Here is a 25,023-nt window from a genome sequence, read left to right as displayed (position 1 = left end):
ATCAAAGGGAATATGAACTTGACAACAGGCAGAGCTGGGGACAGAAGCTGTGTGCCGTGATGAAAACCAGGATTAAGGGGAGAATCACCAGTCTGAATGGCAAAATCTTCAGTACCTTTTTTCCCATTTGTTCCAAGAATCTGGCAGCCTGAATGATAAACCTCAAATAAGGGATGAAACAATCAGTCTCTAGAGAAACCAATCAACCCCAGAGAAAAGAGACCTACAGAGATTAACAACTAGAGATTCCCCATAGAAAGAACCAGGTTCATTGTCATCCAACAATGAAGCGAGCACTTACCAAGTCCCATCAGTACACACAGAGCTTTTAGTCATCTTTCTAGTACCTTACTGTTAGAAAAAGACAGTCAAGGATCACTGGGCATGATTAAGGCTTTTAATATGAAAGTAGAGGCCAAAATAGGAAAAAGGAAAAGTGGATGACATAGACCCCAAGAAGTAAAAGATAATGTCATAAATAAAACTCTAATATCCTCAGGTAGAGAAAAGAAACTATTACAAGTCCATGAAATAAAAACAGGATGCTTTCTTAAAGTAATACTTAGAAAAGAAGCATTCCTAGAATTAAATTATGGTGGAAATAAAAATGTGAGTCAAAGTGTTGAAAAGATGAGGTTATCCAAAAGCAAATAAAACCACTTGTAAGGAAAAAATAGTAAAAGAACTTGAGAAAAAGAAAATCAGCAAGAAAGTTAAACATTCCAATGACAAAAAAGAACAGAGAAGATAGATAAGAGCAAATTATCAGTGAGAAAACACCAAGAAAGTTCCCAGAACTGAAGGAGGTAACTTTTCAGATTGAAGGAGCCCAGGGTCCAGGGATCACCCAGTTTTATTCCTGATATCCTGAATTTTTTTCCATAATATGCCTTGGGATCTTGTTAATCGGCAGGTCCTAAAAGCTTCTGGAGAGAAAAAGTCCATCACATACAAAGTGATCAGAATGAAAATGATATGGGTTCATTACTGGCTCTGAAGCTACGGTGCAGTCAAAATCCCAAAAGAAAACAATTTGCGACTTAGAATCCTAACCCATTCAAATTATTGGCAAGGTGAGATAACAGAATAAAGACATTGTAAGATAAGCACAATCTCAGAAGTTTTATTGCCTACAAGTTCTTTCTCAGGAAGCTGCTAATACTGCTGAAGCTTCTCTGGCACATTTGTTGAGAAATGCAAATTCTGGGACCTCACCCTAAACCTACTGAAGCAGAAGCCCTAAGAGCGGGGACCCATGTCCATTTCCTAGCAAGCCCTTTGGGTGCAGGCTAAAGTTTGAAAAACACTGGGACCCCAGGGGGGCTCAGTCCGTGGAGCATCTGCCTTCAGCTCAGGTCATGATTCCAGGGTTCTGGCATGGAGTCCTGGGATCAAGTCCCACATCGGGCTCCTTCCTGGGCCAGGAAGCCTGCTTTTCCCCCTGCCTCTCCCTCCACTCAAGCTCTTACTCACTCTTTCTGAAAAATACATACATACTTATATACATAAAGTAAGTAAGTAAGTAAATAATTTTGAAAAACACTTTACTACTGGATATGCTCCCCCAGAACAAGGAGTGAACCAAGAAAGAGAAGACATGTGCTCTAAGACACATAACACAAAATAGTCCAGAACAGAAGCACAAGGCTACAGGAGGGATATTACAGCTGATCACTTACATGTGTCTGCCATTGTTCTGAATGCTTTCTATTTATTATTGCTTAAATCATTGCCTTTTTTTTAAAAAGACTTTTATTATTTTTTTTTAAGATTTTATTTATTTATTTGACAGAGAGAGAGACAGCAAGAGCAGGAACATAAGCAGGGGGAGTGGGAAAGGGAAAGCAAGCTCCACCTCCCTACCCCCACCCCCAAGCAGGGAGCCTGATAGGGAGCTTGATCCCAAGACCCCGGGATTAAGACCAGAGCCAAAGGCAGAGGCTCAATGACTGAGCCACCCAAACGCCCTAAGATTTTTATGTTTAAGTAATCTCCACACCCAACGTGAGGTTTGAACTCACAACCGTGAGGTCAAGAGTTGCATGCATCACTGGCTGAGCCAGCCAGGCACCCTGCTTAAATCATTGTCTTAACAACCTTGTGAGATAAGCCTTACTATTTCTTCATTTTTACAGATGAGGAATCGGAGGCAAGATCTCAGCTAGTGAGTTGCGCAGTGAGGATTCACACCCAGGACCCAGGACTCATACCCTTATTTACAACATACCCCACATGCACCAAGAAGAAATGAAGCCAAGTAAACGCCTGCTGTGTTTAAATATATTGAGAGATCTGTACCTTTGTGGAAGATAGAGGATGATGATATAGAAAGCCAAACAACCAAACAAGCAAAACTGAGGCAAATATTCCATGGAGGGGAAAAAAAAAAAAAGTTGCATCTGAAAGGAAATGTAATCACACTACATGATGGAGCAATATTTGCATAGTCCTATGAGAATAAGTACTGAATAATGATTTAATGAAAAATTACATCATTATATTCGAAGGATGGGTAGCAAGATGAAGAGAAGCAGAATAGGCCACCCAAAATACGCCATTTTCATATATTAACCATTTTGAGTTGTGGGCATTTGAGAAAACAGCTGATGTAAGGAAAGGTATTTCTCTGAGCTCTCGTTATTTGCTGAAAGACAGATTCTTTTTTTAAGATTGATTTATTTATTTAGGAGAGAAAGAGAAAGAGCAGGGGGTGAGGGGGAGAGGCAGAGTGAAACAAGCAGATTCCATGTTGAGTAGGGAGCCTGAGAAGGGGCTCAGGACTCAACGTGGGGCTCGATCCCAGGACCCTGAGATCATGACCTGAGCAGAAATCAAGAGTCAGATGCTTAACCGACTGAGCCACCCAGGTGCCCAGAAAGACTCTTTAAAGATTTTATTTATTTATTTGACAGACAGAGTTCACAAGTAGGCAGAGAGGCAGGCAGAGAGAGGAAGAAGCAGGCTCCCCACTGAGCAGAGAGCCCGACGCAGGGCTCGATCCCAGAACCCTGGGACCATGACCCGAGCCAAAGGGGGAGTCTCAACCTGTTGAGCCACCAAGGCGCCCCCAGAAAGACTCTTTAAAAGAAGCACAGTTGTCAGGAGACCTGAGTGGCTCAGTCCATTACGTGTCTGCCTTCAACTCAGGTCGTGATCCACGGTCCTGGGGTCAAGACCGAGTGAGGCTCCCTCCTCAGTGAAGACTCTGCTTCTCCCTCTACCCTTCCCCTCATCCCCCACCTCACTCACTTATTCTCCCTCTTTCTCAAATAAATAAAATCTTTAAAAAAAAAAAAATGGAACTCAGTTGTCATAAATCCCTTCCCTGAGAAGTTTCTTCAGCAAGGAAAGATTGAATCTCATCACAATGATGGAGGATAGTTGGAAGAAAGGCAGGCAGGGACAAGGTACCCTATCCTAAGAGGAAAAATACCCTTGAAAGGAAAAAGACCCCATCCTGTTATTCTAGGCTTTATTCAGTGCTCTAGCTTTAAGTGTTCCTACTAGGAGGACTTACAATGTATATGTGACAGGAAAGAAGGGAATGGTCTTTGGCATCCCAGCCCAAGCCCCCGAACAGCCAGTGGGATATTTAAACAAAGAGCACGATCTGCGGCCTATAGCTGGTTGGCCTTAGCGCAGGACAGCCACCTGCCTTCTTAATCCCCAAGGCTACGAAACACTACCCTGGAAGGAGCCCTCTACCTGAGCCAAATGAGCAACTACCTGGTAAATGAGTGTGTAGACAAAAACCTGATTGGGTGACAGGCACATGGAGAGTTAATCAGATTAAAAGAGCCCATAAAACCAAATGGCTCCCTCCCTCTTTGGGAGCTTTGTGCTACTGCTCAATAAACTTTGCTCTGGTGCCCACAACTCTTTGTCTGGTCTACCTCTTCATTCTTAGAAGCATCAGGACCAAGAACCAGGGGCACTAAAGGAAAAGAAATCCTGCAACAACAGGAGAGAAGATGAAAAGTGGTCACTACCTCCACCCAGAAAAACGTTGTTACACACTATCATAACTATTATCTATTCTTCTAAGGGCTCATTCACCTTTCCTAAAAGTCACTTTATTCTCCCCTTTCAATATAGGGGTCCTACTCCCTACTCAAGAATTCACAAAGGTAAAGGGAAAATTATGCTTCTCCCCTACAAAGACAAAATGCGAGAGAGTTGGGATAAGAAAGCTAAATTCTCACCCTCCATTTAAAGAAGTTAATAGATAATACCTAAAATTGAACAATTAGGAACTAACAATGTAAACATTACTTAAAAGAGTTAAAATTGATTGCCTCTGGCCTGGCTGGTTCAGTCAGTAGAACATGTAACTTTTAACCTTGAGGTTGTGAGTTCAAGCCCCATGTTGGGTGTAGAGATTACTTTAAAAATAAAAATAAAAAATCTTTGGGACACCTGGCTGGCTTACTTGGTGGAGCATGTGACTCTTGACCTCAGGGTTGTAAGTTCAAAATCCATGCTGGGTGTAGAGATAATTTAAAAATAAAATCTGAAAAAAAAATCGGTTGCCCCTTTGGAAGAGGGGTAAAGAGAGGTAAGGGAGGAACTTTTTGTTATCGTTATAAACCTTATAAAAGCATTTGACCTTTTAAATTATTCTGGTATTAGTTTGATCAAAAATAGAATAAAATCAAGTTAAAAAAATAAATTACTCACTAAGTTTAGTGAGTGTTTCTAAATTTCTTCTCACAGATCATTTCTGCCTTACTCTGTGTTCTGGCACTTAAAGCAGGACAAAAGGCTTCTTGAGGCTTCCCATCTTGTCTTAATAGCAGTTCTCTGTCCCTCTCAGAATGCCTCAAACCCTGAGACTCTGGGCTTTGAGTTCAAAGGGACAGATGGGAAGGAGTCACTGGAGAGACTTTATCCTAATTCTTCCATCAGATTTTGGCAGAGTGTTGTTTTCTCTATGATAATTTCCACAGAAACAAATTCTCTCAATCATCTACAAGTTTCTAGTGTGCAAAAGGTTGTCATGCCTTTCTTTCCTATGTTTCAATATCCTCAGACATGAGCTCTTTGGGTATCAGGCTTTCTTCATTCAATCATTCGTTCAAAAGCAAATGTAGAGTGAGGCCCTACTGTGTGCCAGATACTTACTATTGAGTTTCTTAAGATTATTTTTTTCTCTGTGCATGGTATCCATATGTAGGAATTAAGATGTTTCAAAGTTCTTTATAATCACTGCCTCTTTATGTGTTAATTAGAAAAGGCAACCTTCTGTGGTGTAATGATTAATTAAAATGAGGATAAACTATATTATGTTAAGAAAATAAAAGCTCCAAGATTTATTTTCTAAATTAGATCAGGTCAGTTTAAATTTTTCTCTTACCCAACTTGTCAGTAGGCTTTTCTTGTCACAGAGAAAAATGTTAACATTTATCTAAAAGGGCTATCTACCTCCTGCTGATGCTTTATGAGAAAACAGACTTTGTTTCCTCTCAAGAGAGAAAAGAATACTTACAAGGTAAAATAGTATTTTGAAGCACTAATCAACATATCCTTTCTCCATCCCTCTCCACCCTCCACTCAAACCCAGGCAATTTAACATAGGTCCACCACTGCCCAGAAGGATAGTGATTATGGCAGAGTCTGAAGGAAAAAAAATTTAAATCCTTTAGCATAACTAGTGTAATATTATAGACTTGTTAGTTTAAGGTACAACTCAAGGTTCAATTAGTTTCCAGGTATGGACTGAATGTTCGTCTTCTCAAAATTCATTATGTCGAAGCCCTAATGTGATATTTGGAGGTGGGAGCTCTGGGAGGCAATTAGATGATGAAAGTAGAACTTCTATGATGTAATTAGTGTCCATACAAGGAGACAAAGAGCGCTAGCCCTTTCTCTCTGCTCTCTCTGCTCTCCATCACAGGAGAATGCAACAAGAAGACATCAATCTACAAGCCAGGAAGAGATCTCTCACCAGACACAGAATCTGCTAGTGCCTTGATCTCGGCACTAGCCGAGCCCAAGCCCCCAGAACTGTGTAAAATAAATATTTGTTGTTTAAGACGCCTGGTCTGGTAATTTTTTTTTCTTAAGATTTGTTTATTTATTTGAGAGAGAGAGAAAGAGAGAGAGAGAGAAAGAGAGCACCTAAGTGGGAGGAACAGAGGGGGAGGAACTCCATGTGGGGCATGGAGTCCAACCCAAGGCTCAAAATCCCACCACCCTGAGATCATGACCTGAGCTAAAACCAAGAGTTGGGTGCTCAACCTACTGTATCACCCAGGCGCCCCATAGTATTTTTGTTGCAGCCAAACTGACTAAGACATTACCCAAATCAGGAATTAAAATCCCAGGAGCAATCCAATATTAGCACGCAAATCAAGGAGCTGACACTCCAGAAACAGAGATGAATATATGCCTTCTACTATCTATATCTTCATAAATTCCAGAAGCTTTTCTTTTCTTTTAGACTTAGAAGCTTTTCTTTTAGACTTATTTACTTATTTGAGAGAGAGAAAGAAAGTCTGTGAGCATGGGGGGTGGGGGTAGGCAGAGGGAGAAAATCTCAAACAGACTCCCCCGCTGAGTGTGGTGCCCAATAGCACTACCCTGAGATCGAAATCAAGAGTTGGACCCTCCACAGACTGAGCAACCCAGGAGCACCCAGTAGCTTTTCTAATTAGCATAACGAATTTTAGAATTAGGGTCTCCTTGTGGAAATCAATAAACTCAAGATACATTGTATAACAGAACATGAAAATCTAACCAGGCCTGCTACCTGTACCTTTAGGGAGACCGTCTGAGGCTTGCCTCACAGATGAACCTGTGTGTAGTCCTTGAGCCAGAGGACTTCTTGTGGCCTGATTCTCACTCTAAGAACACAGGATTCTGCCTCTGGATATTTTTCCATCTGCTTCAAGTAAACATTTCATGTGAAGAGGTAGTCAGAGCACTCCAAAAGAACAGAGAGCTGGGACTTCATCAATCTTAGAGTTTGTATAAATGTTTTCAAGCTTGCTTGTTAATAAATGTTCTTTTAATCAGGTCTGTACTTGTGGAATAATTTATGAAGAGCAAAGCAATCTTGCAGTGGTTACTATTATTTACTAAAATAATCTAAAGCTGTATAAACCCGAACAGGCTTACATTTACAATCCCCACAAAAGGTACGAGGTTTGTTGACAGGGTTTAGATGCGCGAAAGGATTTTGATTTCATGACAAGGGAAGAGTGCAGTGTGAGGAGGTATGGGCCACACAACTGGGGATTAGTAGGAATGTGAACCTCTAGACAGAAGCCACCGTAAATGATGGCTACATCTGGAAACCATACATGATGATTACAGCAAATAACAGCATGGACAACTACTGACTAAGACCCAGATACGGCTTCATTCCCCGGAGCCATGAGTCTACTTACATGCACGCAATCAGGGAATTCAGTTAAAACTTGCAGTGACTGAGTTGGCCAGAAATTGACTAAAGTTGTGGTTTCGGCCACCAGGAAGAATAGGGTCTCTAAATAAATATTAAATTGGAATTTAGGGGGGAAAAAGTCTAAAAACTTTTCTTTCTTGCACGTCTGAGTTTGGGATTTTGAGAAATTCATATTCACCGTGTGCCACATGAGGAAGAACAATTCCGAGTCCCTCTCAATTTTTCTCTCCCGAATTTTTTCTTTTAACTCTTGACGCCTCTGTTACATTTTCTCTTCCAGTACACTCAAGAGTTGAGCCCATTGTGTCCTTAGACTCTCCTTAGTGATCCAAAGTCTAGTTTAAAGTCCAAGAGGGCGATGTTCATGTCTTGCTGAAATGTCTATGCAAATCAGAGAGAAAAGAAAGAGACCATCTTAAGTATGTGTGTATCTTAGCTTGGGCTTCTATAACAAATATTATATATTGAATGGGTAAATGACATTTATTTCTCAAAGAAAACTGGAAGTCCACGCTCAAGGGGTCAGCGGATTTGGTATCTGGCAAGACCCAGCTTCCTGGTCTATAGGTAGCTACCTTCTCCTGTATCCTCACATAGAAGAGAGAGATCATCTCCCTCACGTCTCTTCTTCTAAGGGCACTAATCCCATAGTGGGGGAGGGCCTCAACCCTCATGACCTAATTGTCTCCCATTTCTAAATACCATCACATGGGGAATTAGGAACTCAACATATGAATTTGGGGAAACATGAACATTCAGTCTAGAACAGTACACACTGCAGAGGCTGGGAAGCAGCATAAGGAAAAATTACTTCCTGAGAGAAGTGGACAGAATCATCTTACATTCAGCGAACACCTAACCATAAGCCAGACATTGTGTTAGGAGAGCACTGGTTTCACCAAGTTGAATAAAATATTTTCTGATATCAAATAAGGAGATGGACAATACAATTGCTAAGTGCCGTGATGGGGTTACTAAGTAGAGTCAGTGCTGAGGAAGGCGAGATCCCAGCTCTGATTGGGGGAGTCCAAAAAGCCTTCAGAAGCGATAACCTTCCAACTGGGTCTTAAATTTCCCCAGTAGAGAGTGCCCTTTCCAGTCACCACTAACAGCATAGGCCAAGGCAAAAATGAATGAAAAAGCATGGAGGGCTGGAAAGATAAGTCCAGGGCCTAGAAAGTATATGAGTGGACTAGCAAGCCATTATGCTAGAAGGATCAAATGTGGCCAGATGGAATCTCATGAATGCGTTTCTGAAGAGATTGGCCTTTGTGAGACCAACCAGGGCAGCCAACGGGCCTACATGTTCCAAAGAGGTATCCTAATGGCAGCACAGGGTGGGCCAAAAGGCTAAAACTCCATCCTGCTCCACTCCGCCTTGTATCTTTTATATCTCTTTTATATTTTTTATTTGAAAGTAGGACCCAGCTGTTATTTTTAAGTTTTAAAATTGCTCATATAACCCACTTAAAGTCATCAAAGATCTTTGGTTAGGGAAGTTGAATGACCATATTTACACTTCAGAACACTGATTCTGGCTCCAGGACAGGAGAAAAGATTAGAGAGTGGAGACATGAAAGGCAGGAAGGCAATTAGTTGGATTTTCACATCCTATAGCGGATATGACCAAAGGTCCAAACCAAGGTAGTGATAGCAGGAGTGTGAATGGAAGCTGGAAGAGGGAACGGATTCTAGCGACATTTTGAAAACTGGATGAACAGTCATTTACCATTCCTACTACACACATAGTAGTTTTTGACAGTGTTTGACTAGGCAGAGCAGGCAGGAAACTGCACTCCACCCTCCCTCCCTTATTGGATCAATAAAACTTCAGTTGCTCTACTTCAGCTCCAAGGTATTAGTACGACAAGGAGGTAAGGTAAGAGCTCTTGCTGTATTCCAAAGCTTCTAGGCTTTTGAGGGCATTATGGCTCGTTGGTTAATGTGACTTTGTGTAAAACCGCACTGGACATAATGCCTTATGGATCATGGAAAAAGTCACCAATACAGAGTATTCATTTGACTTATCAATTCCAGATAACTGATGTGGTAGTCTGTCATCTCTTTTCTCTTTTCATTTTCCACAACTCTAAAAACTCTCCCAACTCTAAAAACAGAAATTTGGAAAGATGGATTTAATAATATATAAAGCAATGCATAAATATGGTTCATTTTATTGTCATTGTTATGTTACACTCATTGATGTAACATCCTGTGATCCGATGCTTTGCTAAGATTGATCCTTGCAGGGATGGCTGGGTGGCTCAGTGGTTAAGCATCTGCCTTCTGCTCAGGTCATGATTCTAGGGTCCTGGGATCGAGCTCCGCATCAGGCTCCCTGCTCGGCAGGAAGCCTGCTTCTCCCTCTCTCACGTCCCTTGCTCATGTTCCCTCTCTCGCTGTGTCTCTTTCTGACAAATAAATAAATAAAATCCTTTAAAAAAAAAAAAAAGAAAGAAAGAAAGACTAATCCTTGCAATGGGCTGGCCTTGAAAACAGGCAGAATAGACTACTGGCTCTATTGTGATTTAGGACATGATGATAACATGGTCAGTCCTTATGTATCCAAGCATTCAGGAACTATTCACTAAACACCTACTTTGCCAAAGGCCTTATGATAGGTAGGCACAGCAGAAGGCAACATGGATGTGGTCTTAGTCTAGGAGAGCTTTCAGCCAGTGGGGAAGACAAACTGTAAACCATAAATTGCAGACTTAATTATTTGATCACTATTTTTGGTACCTGCTTTGAATAGGAAAGAAAAGCTACAAGAGAATCTAGGACAGGGGACCTCAGATGGTCCCCACCTCCACTTCCTCCACAAGGAAGTGACTTTTGGCTTGCGAGCCAAAGAGCAAGAGGCTTCTTCTGCAGATAAATAGGGAAGAGAAATTCAGACCGAGTGGACAGTATAAAGCAGGAGCATGTGTGTGGAACAGCTGGGAAAACCCACCGTGGCTGGAGGGCAGAACTCAACAGGGAGAATGGCTAGATATAGAGATTTGTAGACTGTGTTGAGGTTTGGTTTTAGCCTAAAGGCCAAAGGAACCCCTTCCCTGGAATTTAAACAGAGGGTGAAATTATCAGATAAATTTTTAAAGACTCCTCCAACTATTTGGCTAAAAACAGATTGCAATGGGGCAGAAGTGGATTTAGGGAAACCACGTAAGTAGCTCTGGTCGGAAACTTCCCGAAGTTTCTCAGTTGCAGACCCTGATGCCGACAAGCTGAGTTCTGGTGAACACCGTATCCAGAACAGATTGCATAGAGACTCTCGTCAAGGCTCAGACACGCTCGTCAGCAGGGTCTAGAAGCTATGGTGCTGTTAGCTTTGATGACCTGTGCCTGGCGTTGTCTCCCACCACGAGGCCACGGCCTCCCCAGTCTCAGTTGTGTTGGCTTGGACCACATGTCTGGTACCTGTTCAGGGTTTTCTTTTTTTCCTCATTTGCTGCACAAGACTGAAGCTTGTTCCTGAAACCTGCCTCTGACCTCTGCTAAGTTCACCATTCCCTGAATTCTGCAGGTGTTGACCCACTGTGTATTGGCCTCCTAGGACAGCGCCATCTTCCCAAACAGGGCCCTTTTCTTCCAGCTGCTTTCAGCTCAACTGTGGATTCCCTCACGGGTTGCAGCTCTGCCCTCCATTGAGGTCCTCAGCCAGTCCCTCCCTCCCCTCTCCAAAAGTGCCACTCTGGTGAGGCTGCCAGGCTATGGAAATAGACTGCAAGAAGTAGCTTCACAGGGTGAGGTATCTATCAAGATCTTCCCTTTGGCAGAAGAGAGCTTAGTTCTTATTCTTAGATGAGATAGCAAGGTAAGATGGGGTTTTTTTGTTTTTTGTTTTTTTTAACAATTCCACTCAAAGTACTGTGCTGGTGTTGCACAGGCTTTCCAGCATATCATTATCAAAAAGATCAGGATTGTGTTTTAGGGCAGTGAGTATCGTCCACTTTGCAAGCTCAGATGTTTCTTCAAAAAAATGTTTAAGTGCTAAGCTTTGTTTGCTTTTAACTGGCCTGCGTGTCTAACTCCCATGTTTCCTTGGATTCCTGCAGTAAAAAATGATACACCTCAGTGAAAAAAGATATTGGGATGTGAAAAGAAATGTTATGAGTCAAGGAGCTACTGGCATTTAATCTCTAGCAGGTGTGCTGTTAGATTTAATAAGCATTTCTGGGTATTCAGGGTTGGTTTTGTTTTTTTTTTTCCTTTCTTTATGACAAGGCCTTTAAGCATATGAGCAAAATTTAAATGAAAATATGAAACATAATCCTAGCAGAAGACAACAAATAATTCTCCACCCTTATGCTTTCTATACCCCTCAAAGGAAAAAGAAAGAAAAGTTTTCTCTGATTTGCTAAGATACATTTCTTGTTCTTTTGTTTTCTTCTTTTTCAATCCAGGCAGGAGAAGCTCTTCCATAGAAAATTAACTAGCATTTCCTTTCCTAAGACTGAAATCTGAAACACATACATAGGTTTCAAGATAACATTTTTTTAATCTGTGTCTGTGGTTCCTTTTTTAAACACCTTTTCCTAAAAATAAAATTCTCAATGTGACCAGAACAAACACAGACTGTGTGAAAGATGTTTCTGCCAAGTTGTGAGATTGATGTGAATTAAAGTAGCTGAAATGTAAGCCCATGTTATTGTAATCTGGAGTGTTAACGCGTGCCCTTCATCTAAGAAATGCAAAATATTTTCAAAACAAGCATCTGGTGACACTCAGCAGGGTCATATCTGTACAGCTCTCTAGAGGAGGTAATTTGTCCTGTAGAGACTTTGGGATGTTTTGCTAAAATACTGACCTTTTACTTCTCAATGCAGCCCAGAATTCATAATTCTTTGATGGACTTGTTGCATGTTTTATTCTGGTAATCTGATTGCTCCCCCAAATTCTAAAGAATCTTATTATCTTTAAAGCTGGAGGGGATAATAAAATGACGGGCCTGAATGAATGGTGGCCTTCAGGTATTGTTTTTTTTGTTTTTTTGTTTTTTTAAAGATTTTATTTATTTATTTGACAGAGAGAGATCACAAGTGGGCATAGAGGCAGGCAGAGAGAGAGAGAGGAAGAAGCAGACTCCCTGCTGAGCAGAGTGCCCGATGCAGGACTCGATCCCAGGACCCTGAGATCATGACCTGAGCCAAAGGCAGCGGCTTAACCCACTGAGCCACCCAGGTGCCCCCAGGTGTTTTGACTGAAGAGCCTTTCAGGCTAGTTTGGAGTCTCCATTGGTACTGCTAACCGTGGGCTTTAGCACCTTGTATCCTGTAATCTGGGTTCTTCTGTATCCTTTCCCCCATGTACTCTTAGAGCACATATTTTATAACCTGTAGATTAGTTTAATTTTTCTGCAATGATGAAAACATCAAACAGCTTCAGACACTTGAGCTCTCAGCTCTACTGAAGCAGAAATAAGTAAGCCCCAAAAGGAAAGGTGAGTAGGAGCCTCCAAGAGATCCAATGGCAAAGTCTCTGTGGGAACTATGGAAGAACAATGTCATTTCTGCTCACCAGATATGTGAGCACAGAAGGAGGGGGACCCAAATCTGAGGCTGGTCAAAAACAAGTAGCAGACGCTTTGACTTCTCCTATCGAAATTGGTCAGAAGGTGAACCAACTATTCTTTTCAAATTATTTCCAAGAAAGCCTCCCACTTAACAGCAGACCCTTCGTTCAGTTGGTCTTTTGTCTTCTATTCCTTTTATTTCCTTTGGGGTTTTCCTGTTTGTTTCATCTTTTTACATCTAGGTAAAAAGATGAAACAAACTGGGTCTCATCATTTCTCAAAATTCAACTCAGTGACTTGTTCGGTTTCTTTGTATTCAGTAGGAAATTCATAGGTATCTGATATCTCCTAGCTGCATCTTTAACACCAATATTAATAGTAGGATCTAGTTACATTCTTCTTTTTTTAAATATCGTTCTCTATCCAACTACATTTCCCTCTGTTATTCTGAGCTCGCTCAAATCTCTGACTCATCTTTCACAGCATGCTGCCTGCCTTCACCAAGGGTAAAAAGAAGACCCATCTTGGGACACCTGGGTGGCTCAGTCTATTAAGCCACTGCCTTCAGCTCAGGTCATGACCCCAGGGTCCTAGGATCAAGCCCCGAATCAGGCTCCTTGCTCGGCAGGGAGGCTGCTTCTCTCTGCCTCTGCCTGCCACTCTGCCTGCTTGTGCTCACTCTCTCTCTCTCTCTGACAAATAAATAAGCTCTTTAAAAAAAAGAAGAAGAAGAAGAAAACCCATCTCTGAAAGTGGGTGGGGGGCTGTATAAAAGTTCTCCGTTGGGGGGCGCTTGGGGGCTCAGTCAGTTGAATGTCTGACTTCAGTTCGAGTCATGATCTCAGGGCCCTGGGATCCCCTGGCTTCCCACTCCATGCCCAGCCGGGAGTCTGCTCCCCCATCTCCCTCCACCTCTGCCCCATCCCCCACTCATTCTCTCTCTCTCTCTCTCTCTCCCTCTCTCGTCTCTCTCTTTCTCAAATATGTAAATAAAATCTAAAAAAAAAACCTCTCCATGAGCCCAATTTCTGTGGATTCATAGTCCAAACATAGACACATAAATGAAAGCTGAATCTCATAAATATTGGAGGACGTAGTTGATGAAGGGCAATATGTTCTTGTATGCTTAATTATCTTTATGATTAACAGAAAAACGCCTGACTTTCACAGGACAGAAACCATTTTAGTTCATCAAAACAAAGGAAGATTAAGTTTTTGTGCAACCAAGTGTTTTCTGGCCTAAAGGAAGACCCGTTAAAGAAAAGAACACAAAATCACACATATGAAATTAGAAACCCAAGGGAGTATATGTGTGGAAAGAGAAAATATAAAATTCAGAAAATACACGATACAAAGAAATAGCATGATATTTTATTAATTACTTGACAAATCTCTCTAAAAAACTTTTTCCTTTTTTCGCTTCTATTCTGAAAAAAATATACAAAATTAATTGTAATACAAGAGGAATTAAAATATGGTTTTAAGTTGTTGCTACTTTGTGCGGAGCTGCATGAAGCATAATCAAATTACTCTTAAACAATATCGACTAAGCTGATGAATATGTGTAGAAATTTTGCCATCCAAGCACTTTTTTTTCAGTCTGTACGTCTGCATTGTTGGCCAATTTGTGTACAATTTCATCTGGAACTGCACAACGATCTAAGGACAAGATAGGTCAGATACTCTATGAGGTGATCCTGATGTATTGGAAGACAGTAAGCAGGATGTCAAGGGGCCCATTCTCTGTTTGTAGTATTTCTAAAGTCTGACTTATAAGCACAGGAATTCCTGGACCAGCTTTTATTTTGTGTGATACTCAACCAAAAAAGGAAAAAATATGATGCATTTATAGTTGTACACTCTGCATTAGTAAATGTATTCCTGACAGGAGGGAGCAACCATTTCAATTAGGTAATAATGTAAAGTAGGTGCTCTGGTGTTCAGAAGTGTTTGCCACTGGCTAGTTTCTGGCTTCCTGTTTTTAAAACCCTTTCCTCTTCCATTACCCACCTACTTTAGCACCTGGCATTATATGGCACATTCGTATCACAACATGACTTCTGATCTTGTGTCTTCATGTCCTGATGCCAGGTGGGCTGGCGAAGTTTCCCGGAACCAATTCCTTCAAAGGGATGGCTAATTATAAAGGGAAGTGACTGTCATTACTGCATTCCCAAATGCCTGACACCCCAGGAAATGGGAGGGAATGTCTGCATGGAGACAGGAGACTTAACCAATTATAGATAAAAGTTTGCGAATTTTACAAACCATCTGACTATGTGAACACATTACTGGGGTCACTCCCAGGGCCTTGAAAGGGGCGTGCGAGGAAGAGTCTCCTTTGGCTTCACAGTTAAGTCACTGCAATCTCTAACTTCATTGATCTTTTAAAGCAGAGCAGTTGGACTTCTGGTCTCTGGCGCAATGCAGCTTAGAAGGTGCCACTCCATCCCAACGACAAGTAAAAAGCTAAACAAGCTGAAAAAATCAGCAAGTCTTCTTACATTCATCAGAGAAATGAGATCACAAGGAAACTGCTATCCCCTGGAAAAACAACCTGACAGAGAATCGCAACTTAATAGAGCAGAAACCTCTAAGCACAAACCCTCACAGGAACTAGAAGAAACCCTGAATGGCAATTGACAAATTCCTGGAGTCTCAGTGTGGACAAGTCTGAGAGTTTAAATCTCAGGGCAGGGAGGCACATATTTGTGAGTTTTCTCTCCGGAAGTTCTACCAGGTCCTCACAGTGAGTATCTGAGAAAAGTCCCCTCATGCTTCTTGCAGGAATAAAGGGAAAAGGAGCCATCTGAAACATGCTGGGGGTTTCTGTTCTTAACAAAGTCTGCCCCTAAGAGAAATGATTTTACTAGAACCTAACCTGCTGGGGTTTTTATCAGAGCCTCCCTGACCTGAGGACAGGGAAACACACAACCCCAGTCCCCCTCGCCATCCTGTCCCGCTACTGAGAGGTCATGGTGAAGTTCAGTGGAGGAGACTGAGACCTAATCATAGGACCAGCCAGTGCTTCCCCTCTCCCTACACCTTGTCACTACATTATGAAAGGTCTAATTGCCACGGTTCCTTTTACTAAATACATGATGTCCACTTTTCAACAGAAACTTTCAAATCATACTAAAAAGCAAAAAGTTTGAAGAGCCTGAACAGTATCAGAACCAGAGTCAGATATGGCAAGAGTGTTAAAAATATTACAACAAAAATCTTAATAACTAAGATTAATGTCCTAAAAGCTTTAACAGAAAAAGTAGACAACATATAAGAACAGATAGATAATGTTAGCAGAAAGATGGAAATTCTAAAACACAATAAAAAATGCTTGAGATCAAAAGACACTATAATGGCTATGAAGAATGATTTGGTAGACTGGGCATGGATGAAGAAAGAATCTCTGAGCTTGAAGATATGACAGTAGAAGTTTCCAAAACTGAAATGCAAAGAGAAAAAGACTAAAGAAAAAAGGAAAAAAATAGCAAAATATCAGTTTTAAAAGGTGTAATGTATGCATTACGGGAATACAGGAAGGAAGGAAGGAAAAACAAGGAAAGAAAGAAAGAAAGAAATTTTATGCAATAATGAGTGAGAATTTCCCTAAATTAATGTCTGACACATTCACCAAGATAGACAACTTCTGAGCCATAAAATGCATCTTAACATATTTTTAAAGATATAAATCATGGAATGCCTGGGTTGCTCAGCTGGTTAAGCATCAGATTCTATATTTCAGCTCAGGTCATGATCTCAGGGTCATGAGATCGAGCCCCATGCTGGGCTCTGCACTCAACATGGAGTCTGCTTGTCTCTCTACCACTGCTCCAACCCCCACTCACACTGGTGCTGTCTCTCACTCTCTCCAATAAATAAATAAAATCTAAAAATTTAAAAATTTAAAAATATATATACACATATATCACAAAATGTTTGCTTTCAGACCCAGTGGACTTAAAATTAAAAGCAATAACACAAAGCTGAAAAAAAATCTCAAAATACAATAGGATTAAACACCACAATTCTAAATACACATAGGTCAAACTAGATATCTCAAGAAAAATTAAGAAGCATTTTGAACTAAATGAAAATGATAATAGGGGTGCCTGTATGGCTCAGTTGGTTGTGTGTCCAACTCTTGGTTTTGGCTCAGGTCATGATCTCAGGGTCATGAGATTAAGCCTCACATCAGGCTCTATGCTTAGCACCGAGTATGCTTAAGAAATTCTCTCCCTCCCTTCTGCCCCTCCCCCGCGCATGCTTTCTCTCTTTCATAAATAAATACATAAATAAATAAATATTAAAAGTCTTTAAGAAATAATAAAAGAAAATGAAAATAAAACATTAAAATTTGTGGATGCAATAAAAGCAGTGCAAAGAAAAATTAATAGCATTGATGCATGTGTTAGGAAAGAAAAAAGATCTAAAATCAACAGTCAAAGTTTCATTAGGAAACTAGAGAAGGAAGAGCAAATCAAATTCAAAGTAAGCAGAAAAAAAGAAATAGGAATCAGCAGAAATCAATGAAATTGAAAAATAAGAAATCAATACAGAAAATCAATGAAACCAAAAGCTGATTTAAAAAAAAAAATCAATAAGCCTCTAACAAGGCTAAGAAAAAGTGAGAGGATACTCAAATTACTCTTATCAGAAATGAAAGAGGGGATATAAGCACAAATCCTATAATTTAAGATGACCTTGAATTTGGTGATGACTTTTTAGATACAGCTCCAAAAGCATGATCCATAAAAGGAATAATTTATAAGCTAAAGTTCGTCAAAATTAAAATCTCTGGGGGCACCTGGGTGGCTCAGTCAGTTAAGTATCTGTCTGTGGCTCAGGTCATGATCTAAAGTCCTAGGATCGAGCCCCATGTCAGTCTCCCCGCTCCATGGGAACCTGCCTCTCCCTTTCCCCTCTGCGCCCACTTTCTCTCTTGCTATCTCTCTCTCTCAAATAAATAAAATCTTTAAAAAAAATTAAAAACTCTGCTCTATGAAAGACACTGTCAAGAGGACAAGAAGACAAGCCACAGATTGGGAGAAAATATTTGCAAAAGACGTATCTGATAAAGGACTGTAATCCAAGATATACAAAGCACTCTTAAAACTCACCAGTAAGAAAACAAACAACCAGATTAAAAAATGGGCAAAATGCCTGAACAGAGACCTCACCAAAAAGATATACAGATGGCAAATAAGCATATGAAAAGATTCTCCACATAATATGTCATCAAGAAGTTACAAATTAAAACAACAATGAAATACCACTATCTACCTATCAGGATGGCCAAAATCCAAAAAACTGACACCACTGAATGCTGGAGAGAACATAGAGTATCAGGAAACCTCACTCATTGCTGATGGGAATGCAAAATGGTACAGCCACTTTGGAAAACAGTTTTGTGTTTTTTTACAAAATTAAACATACTCTCACCATACAATCCAGCAATTGTACTTCTTGGTATTTCCCCCAAAAAGTTGAAAACTTATGTCCACACAAAACCTGCACATGGATATTTATAGCAGCTTAATTCAGAATTGGCAAAACTTGGACATAATCAAGATGTCCTTCGGCAGGTGAATGGATAAATATACCATGGTACAACCAGACAATGGAATATTATTCAGGGCTAAAAACCAAGGATCTATTAGGCCATGAAAAGACAAGATGAGTTAAATGCGTATTACTAAGTGAAAGAAGCCAATCTGAAAAACTACATGACATTCTGGAAAAGGTAGAACTATGGGGACAATAAAAAGATTGGTGGTTGCCAGGGGTTGGAGAAAGGAAGCAGTAAGGAGGCAGGGCACAGAGGATTTTTAGGGCAATGCAACTACTCTATATGATACTATAATGGTATATGAGTCATTGTGAAATTGTCCAAACCCACAGAATGTACAACACCAAGAGCAAGCCCTAATATACTCAATGATCTTCCAACAATAACAATATGTCAACACAGGTTCATCAGTTGTAACAAAAAAATCCCCTCTGGTAAAGGATGTTGATAACGAGAAAGTCTAGACACGTGTGGGAGAGAGGATATAGGGGAACTTCTACACCATCCTCTCAATTTTGCCATTAGCCTAAAACTTCTCTAAAATACAAAGCCTATTTAAAAATAAATATATAAAATAAATTAGTTTTTTTAAAAAAGAATGGTTGCTTATGTACAACACCCAGTCCTCCATGTAACAGGCATATCTAAACAATGAATCTTGGAACCCTCCATCAAAAATAATGATGTATATTATGGTGACTAACATAGCACAATAAAATAGAATGGTTGCAAGGGGCGCCTGGGTGGCTCAGTGGGTTAAAGCCTCTGCCTTCGGCTCAGGTCGTGATCCTGGGGGCCTGGGATTGAGCCCTGCATCGGGCTCTCTGCTTGGCGGGGAGCCTGCTTCTCCCTCTCTCTCTCTGCCTGCCTCTCTGCCTGGCAAATAAATAAATAAAACCTTAAAAAAAAAAAAAAAGAATGGTTGCTTGGAATTATTATAGATAAAATTATACTCATTGGCCATGGGAATTAAAGTCACTTGTTCTGCATTAGGGTCTTAAGCATATTTGTAATAATACTGAAAAACATGGCAAAAATAACAAAAAGGATTTTCAGTCATACGCTAAAAGAGCTATCTTTTGTTTTGTTAAATAATGGCTCTTTTTATCTCCTACTTCATTCCATTAGCTTCCTCCACTTAGCAACAAGAATACAGCAATTATTTTATTTATCCACATGCCTTTCCTTAAAAATCTTCCTTTTCTGTAATTTTGTTATTTAAAACATAGGATGGTATTTGCCAATACAACGACTTTCAATTATCCAAGGCCAGACTGATATTTATGTTAAATTTTTACAGGTGGGGGAAAAAAAAAAAAGAAAGACAAGAAAACGAATTTGTGAACAAAACTAACATAACTATGAATTAGCTAAAATAGCTACCCATTTAATTATATTTTATTGTGATACTACATAGTAATTAAACTTTTTTCCCCTTGTACAGTCCTTAATTCAACAAATATTTGCTATGCATGGAACCTGAAGCTTGGTGTGCTGTGATTCAAATACATAAATATTTGTTATACCAGCAAACCATGATCAGTGCCATGAAGAAAATGTCTGGAGGATTTAATAAGATCTATGAAGATCTGACCCAGTTCTTTTGGGGGGGAGTTGGAGGGCTGAGGGATGGCTAGTGGGGAGAAAGAAGGTTTCGCTGAGAAAGTGGTATTTGACTTGAGCCTGGAGTTTGAAGAAATATAAACAAGGCTAAAAGGCAGAAATGAACAAATAGAGGGTATAGTCTGCGAGAAGGTCTTAAGAAAGTTAAGAGCATTGGGGCACCTGGGTGGCTCAGTTGGCTAAGTGACCGCTCCTGATTTCCACTCAGGTCATGATCTCAGGGTCATGGGATCCAGCCCCATGCCCATGAAGGTCCAGCTTTGTGCTGAGTGCAGAGTCTGCTTCCCTCTCCCTCCCCCGACTTGCATGCTTGCTCTCTCTCAAATGCGTAAATGAACTCTCGGAAGAAAAAAGGAAAGTTAGGAGCATTATCTCTTAAAGGACTAGAATGATACTTCTCTAAGTACATCATTTTTATCACTTTGACTTTTGAACCATGTTACTTTTTAATATTCATAAAATAATATATTTTATTCCTAAAAAGGAAAACAAACTAAAACAAATGAATGTTATTATATTTCAAAAGAATAACATAACCACATTTGAAGTGGAAGAGTTGGGGAGACAGTCAGGAAGGGACTATTCAAGTCACTCTTGAGTACGGCATTTTAACATAACTTCATTCTAAAAGGAAACAACTGTATGAACACATGATTTTTAATATAATAAGAATAAGTGTGTGTGTTTGTTAGCACTGTCTGCTGAGAAGGCCTAGAAATAATCAGTCCCCAATAGCAGTAAGAACAGTTAATGCCCAAATTTTGTCTTCTAAACATATATTCTATTAAAAGAAATCAAGGCTCCTTGGAGAAATGGCTGATAAAGCCCGAAGCAGAGAAAACATAAGAGGAACCTGAAACATCTTGTCACACCACCATAAGAAAGCAATTCAAAAATAGTGGGGATGCCCAAAAAGCATGGGAACCTATTTGGAAAGATTCTTACCTAGCCAAATCTGGGACAATTTCAGCAAGAAAATGACTATATTAATAGATTAAAACCCATTAAAAAAATAAGAATCCATGAATTCATACTAATATAGACAGCATAGGAATGAATAAGTGAAGGAGTAATGGATGAATGAATGAGGGATAGAAAAAGCTTTTATTTTATTTTTATTATATATATATGTATATATATATATATATTTTTAGGTACTGCATGCTGGGGGGTGAGTGGGGGTAGGGGGAGAGAGAGAGAATCTTAATCTTAAGCATGTTCCATGCCTAGTGAGGAGCTCAACATGGGGCTCAATCTCACAACGCTGAGATTATGACCTGAGCTGAAATCAAGACTCAAATGCTGGGACGCCTGGGTGGCTCAGTTGGTTAAGCAGCTGCCTTCAGCTCAGGTCATGATCCCAGCGTCCTGGGATTGAGTCCCACATCCGGCTCTTTGCTCAGCAGGGAGCCTGCTTCTCCCTCTGCCTCTGCCTGTCGTTCTGCCTGCCTGTGTTCGCTCTCTCTCTGATAAATAAATAAAATCTTAAAAAAAAAAAAAAAGGACTCAAATGCTTAATCAACTGAGTCACCCAGGCATCCCAGAAAAAACTTTCATATGACAAATATCACAATAATTGATTTAGGAAAAAATTATCAGCGGGTACTTTAGTAGGTGAAAGTTTGACAATGAATCAGAAATCTACATACTCTTATAAAATACTATCACCTAGTAAATATTTGTTAATTAAAAATAGAAAAACAGAGACTTTACAATAGAGAAACCTTTAAACAGGGATCAAAGTTAACATCACTGATATTAAGACAGATCACTTTCACGTGCCTTATGATACAGCACACTGAGTAGTACAGAACATCACTTTTGTAGTATCCCTTCCAAAAAACTTCAAGCTAATCATGAGGAAACATCAAACAGACCAAAATTGAGGAAACTTCTACAAAAATAACAGGTCTCTATTCTTCAAATATGTCAAGGATGTGAAAAACAAAAGCAGACTGAAGATCTTCTCCAGATTAAATGAGACTGAAGAGATATAAAAACTAAGGGCAACCTGTGATCCCAGATCGGTTAATAGACTGAAAATTTCTTTTCTTTTTAGAAAACTTGCTCCTTTAAAATTAAGAACTTCAGCTTCTCAAAAGATATTCTTAAGAGAATAAAAGGACAAGCTATACCCTGTGAGAAAATATTTAGAAATCATGTAGTTGATAAAGGATTGCCTCCAGATTATATAAGAACTCTCAAAACTCAACAATAAGAAAACAAAGCAATATAATTTTTGAAAGTGGGCAAAGGATTTGAAGTAACACTTCACCAAAGAACTGGGAATGGCAAATGAGCACATAAAAAAACCCTCAACATCACTAACTACTAGAGAAATGTCAATTAAAATGGTAAACAGATACTCCTACCCATCTATTAGAATGGCTAAAATTAAAGAGTGTAAAAATTATTAACAACAGTGTGAGGCAACTAGAGGTCTCATACAATACTGGTGGGAATGGAAAAGAGACCAACCACTTTGGAAGACAGTTTGGCAGTTTCTTAAAACGTAAAATGGAGGGCGGCTGGGTGGCTCAGTTGGTTAAGCGACTGCCTTCGGCTCAGGTCACGATCCTGGAGTTCAGGGATCGGGTCCCACATCAGGCTCCCAGCCCCATGGGGAGTCTGCTTCTCCCTCTGACCTCTTCCCCTCTCATGCTCTCTCTCACTCTCTCTCAAATAAATAAATAAAATATTAAAAAAAAAAAAACGTAAAATGGAGTGCCATTCCACTCCAAGGTATTTACCCAAGAGAGATGTAAACATATGGCCATACAAAGACTTGTGCATAAATGTTCACAGACGTTTTATTTGTAGCAGCCAACCACTTCCCAACACTTCAAATGAAACAAAATCTAGTCTTAGACACATCATCTCTAGATTTGCTATAATACCTCCTGAAACACATTAAATGTTTGTGTCCCCCAAAATTCCTATGTTGAAACCCTAACCTTCCAATGGGGTGGTGCTGGCAGGTGGGACTTTGAAAATTAGGTCAGGAAGGTGGAGCCCTCACACATGAGATTAGCACTCTTATAAAAGGAGTTCTCTCTCCTTCTTTCTGCCATTTAAGGATACACTGAGACATCAGTAGTCTAGAGCCCAGCAGAAGGCCTTCACCAGAACCTGACCACGACGGCACCCTAATCTCAGATTTCTAGCCTCCCAAACTATGATGTAAATTTCTGTTGCTTATAAACCATTTAGTCCAAGGTACTCTGTTATAGCAGCCTGAACTAAGACACACCCCAATTGGTCTCCCTGCTTCTGTTCTGTCTCCAGGCACAACAGTAATATTCTCAAAAGAGCAACCAGGTGATCTTCCATAGCTCTGTGTCCTACGTGAATGCTTACATGAGCTGACTTTCCCACCCCTATGCATCTTTCTGTCTGTCTGACTTCATCTCCTACAACTCTTGGGACTCAGGTCCAGCCCCCTGATCGCTTTTCTGCTCCTCACACACCAGGCACACTCCTTCCTTAGAGATTTTGTACTTGCTGTTTCCTCTCCCTGGACATTCTTTGCCCAAATATCTGCATTGATGGTTCCCTTCCTTCCCACCTCTGCTCAAGTACCATCTTCTCACTGAGAATTCTCCCCTCCACCCCTACCCCTCACTGGGGATTCTTTTGGACAAACCAATGTAAAACAGCTAGCTCCTTACCAGAGTCATCATTCTATACCCCCTTCCCTGAGGTATTTTTCTCCATAGTACTCCTCACCAGCCAACGGTTGTATATTTACCATTTAGTGACGATCTCTGTGTTCTCACCATCACTAGAATATAAGTTCCATAAGAACAAGAATATTGTTTCGTCTACTGCTGTGTTTTCCTGGGCAACTAGAACAGAACATGGCATGTTGGCATTCATAAAATTCTTGCTGGTTGGGTACATGAATATCTGTAAACTTTTGTTTGACATCTATACATTGATAAAGGTTTCCTAACATATTAGAAGCAATATTTAAATGAAAATATTTACATTAAATTTACATTGTTTCATATTTTTATTTTTATTTTTTTTTTAAGATAGAGAACAGAGGCACATGTGAGTGGGAGGGGGGTTGAGGGGATGGAGTAAGAGCGAGAGGGTCAGAGTGAGAGGAAGAGAGAGAATCTTAAGCAGGTTCCACACCCTGAGATCATGACCTGAGCCAAAATCAAGAGTCAAATGCTTAACCAGGTGTCCCTTATGTGCTTTTTTTTTTTAAGATTTTATTTATTTATTTGACAGAGAGAGATCACAAGTAGGCAGAAAGGCAGGCAGAGAAAGAGAGAGAGAGGAGGAAGCAGGCTCCCTGCTGAGCAGAGAGCCGATGTGGGACTCAATCCCAGGACCCTGAGATCATGACCTGAGCCGAAGGCAGCAACTTAACCCACTGAGCCACCCAGGCGCCCTATGTGCTTTGTTTTAAAGTGACTTGTCACTGTCCATTCTTTCCTTCCCTCATCCTTACCCACTAGTTACTGAATTTTAAATGTAACAATACTCTTAAGTGTCATGTTATTTTCTCTACTTCGTTATCTCAAGGTTTGTACAACCTGAAGAGAAGAAAAAGGATCAGATCTGGTGCTAAAATGTACAGTAGGCATTTTCCTAGTGGGTTGGGAAGGAAACAGTAATTTTAAAAGGCAGAGGATAGGAGGAAAGAAAAAGAAAAATGGGTCTTCCTGGAAGCACTGTTTTCTAACCCTGGTCCTTGGGCTGCTCGAGCCTACATGGCATTTTATAGCTGCTGCTCTTACATTGTCCTTCTCCATTCTCGTGATGATTGAGAAGCATAATTTGATTATTTGCAGTTCATCGGTAAGGACACATAGTTGTTATCACAATGTATAACTAAATTAATAGAGCAGGAAATTGTCCAAAATAGCTGCCAGTATTGTTCAGTCTCTAGCCTCTGAT

Source organism: Mustela putorius, unplaced genomic scaffold (genome assembly GCF_011764305.1).
Source record: "Mustela putorius furo isolate JIRA1106 unplaced genomic scaffold, ASM1176430v1.1 tig00537227_pilon_pilon_pilon, whole genome shotgun sequence".
NCBI lineage: Eukaryota > Metazoa > Chordata > Mammalia > Carnivora > Mustelidae > Mustela > Mustela putorius.
The sequence above is the reverse complement of the archived record's forward strand: the minus strand, read 5'-3'. Positions refer to the sequence as shown.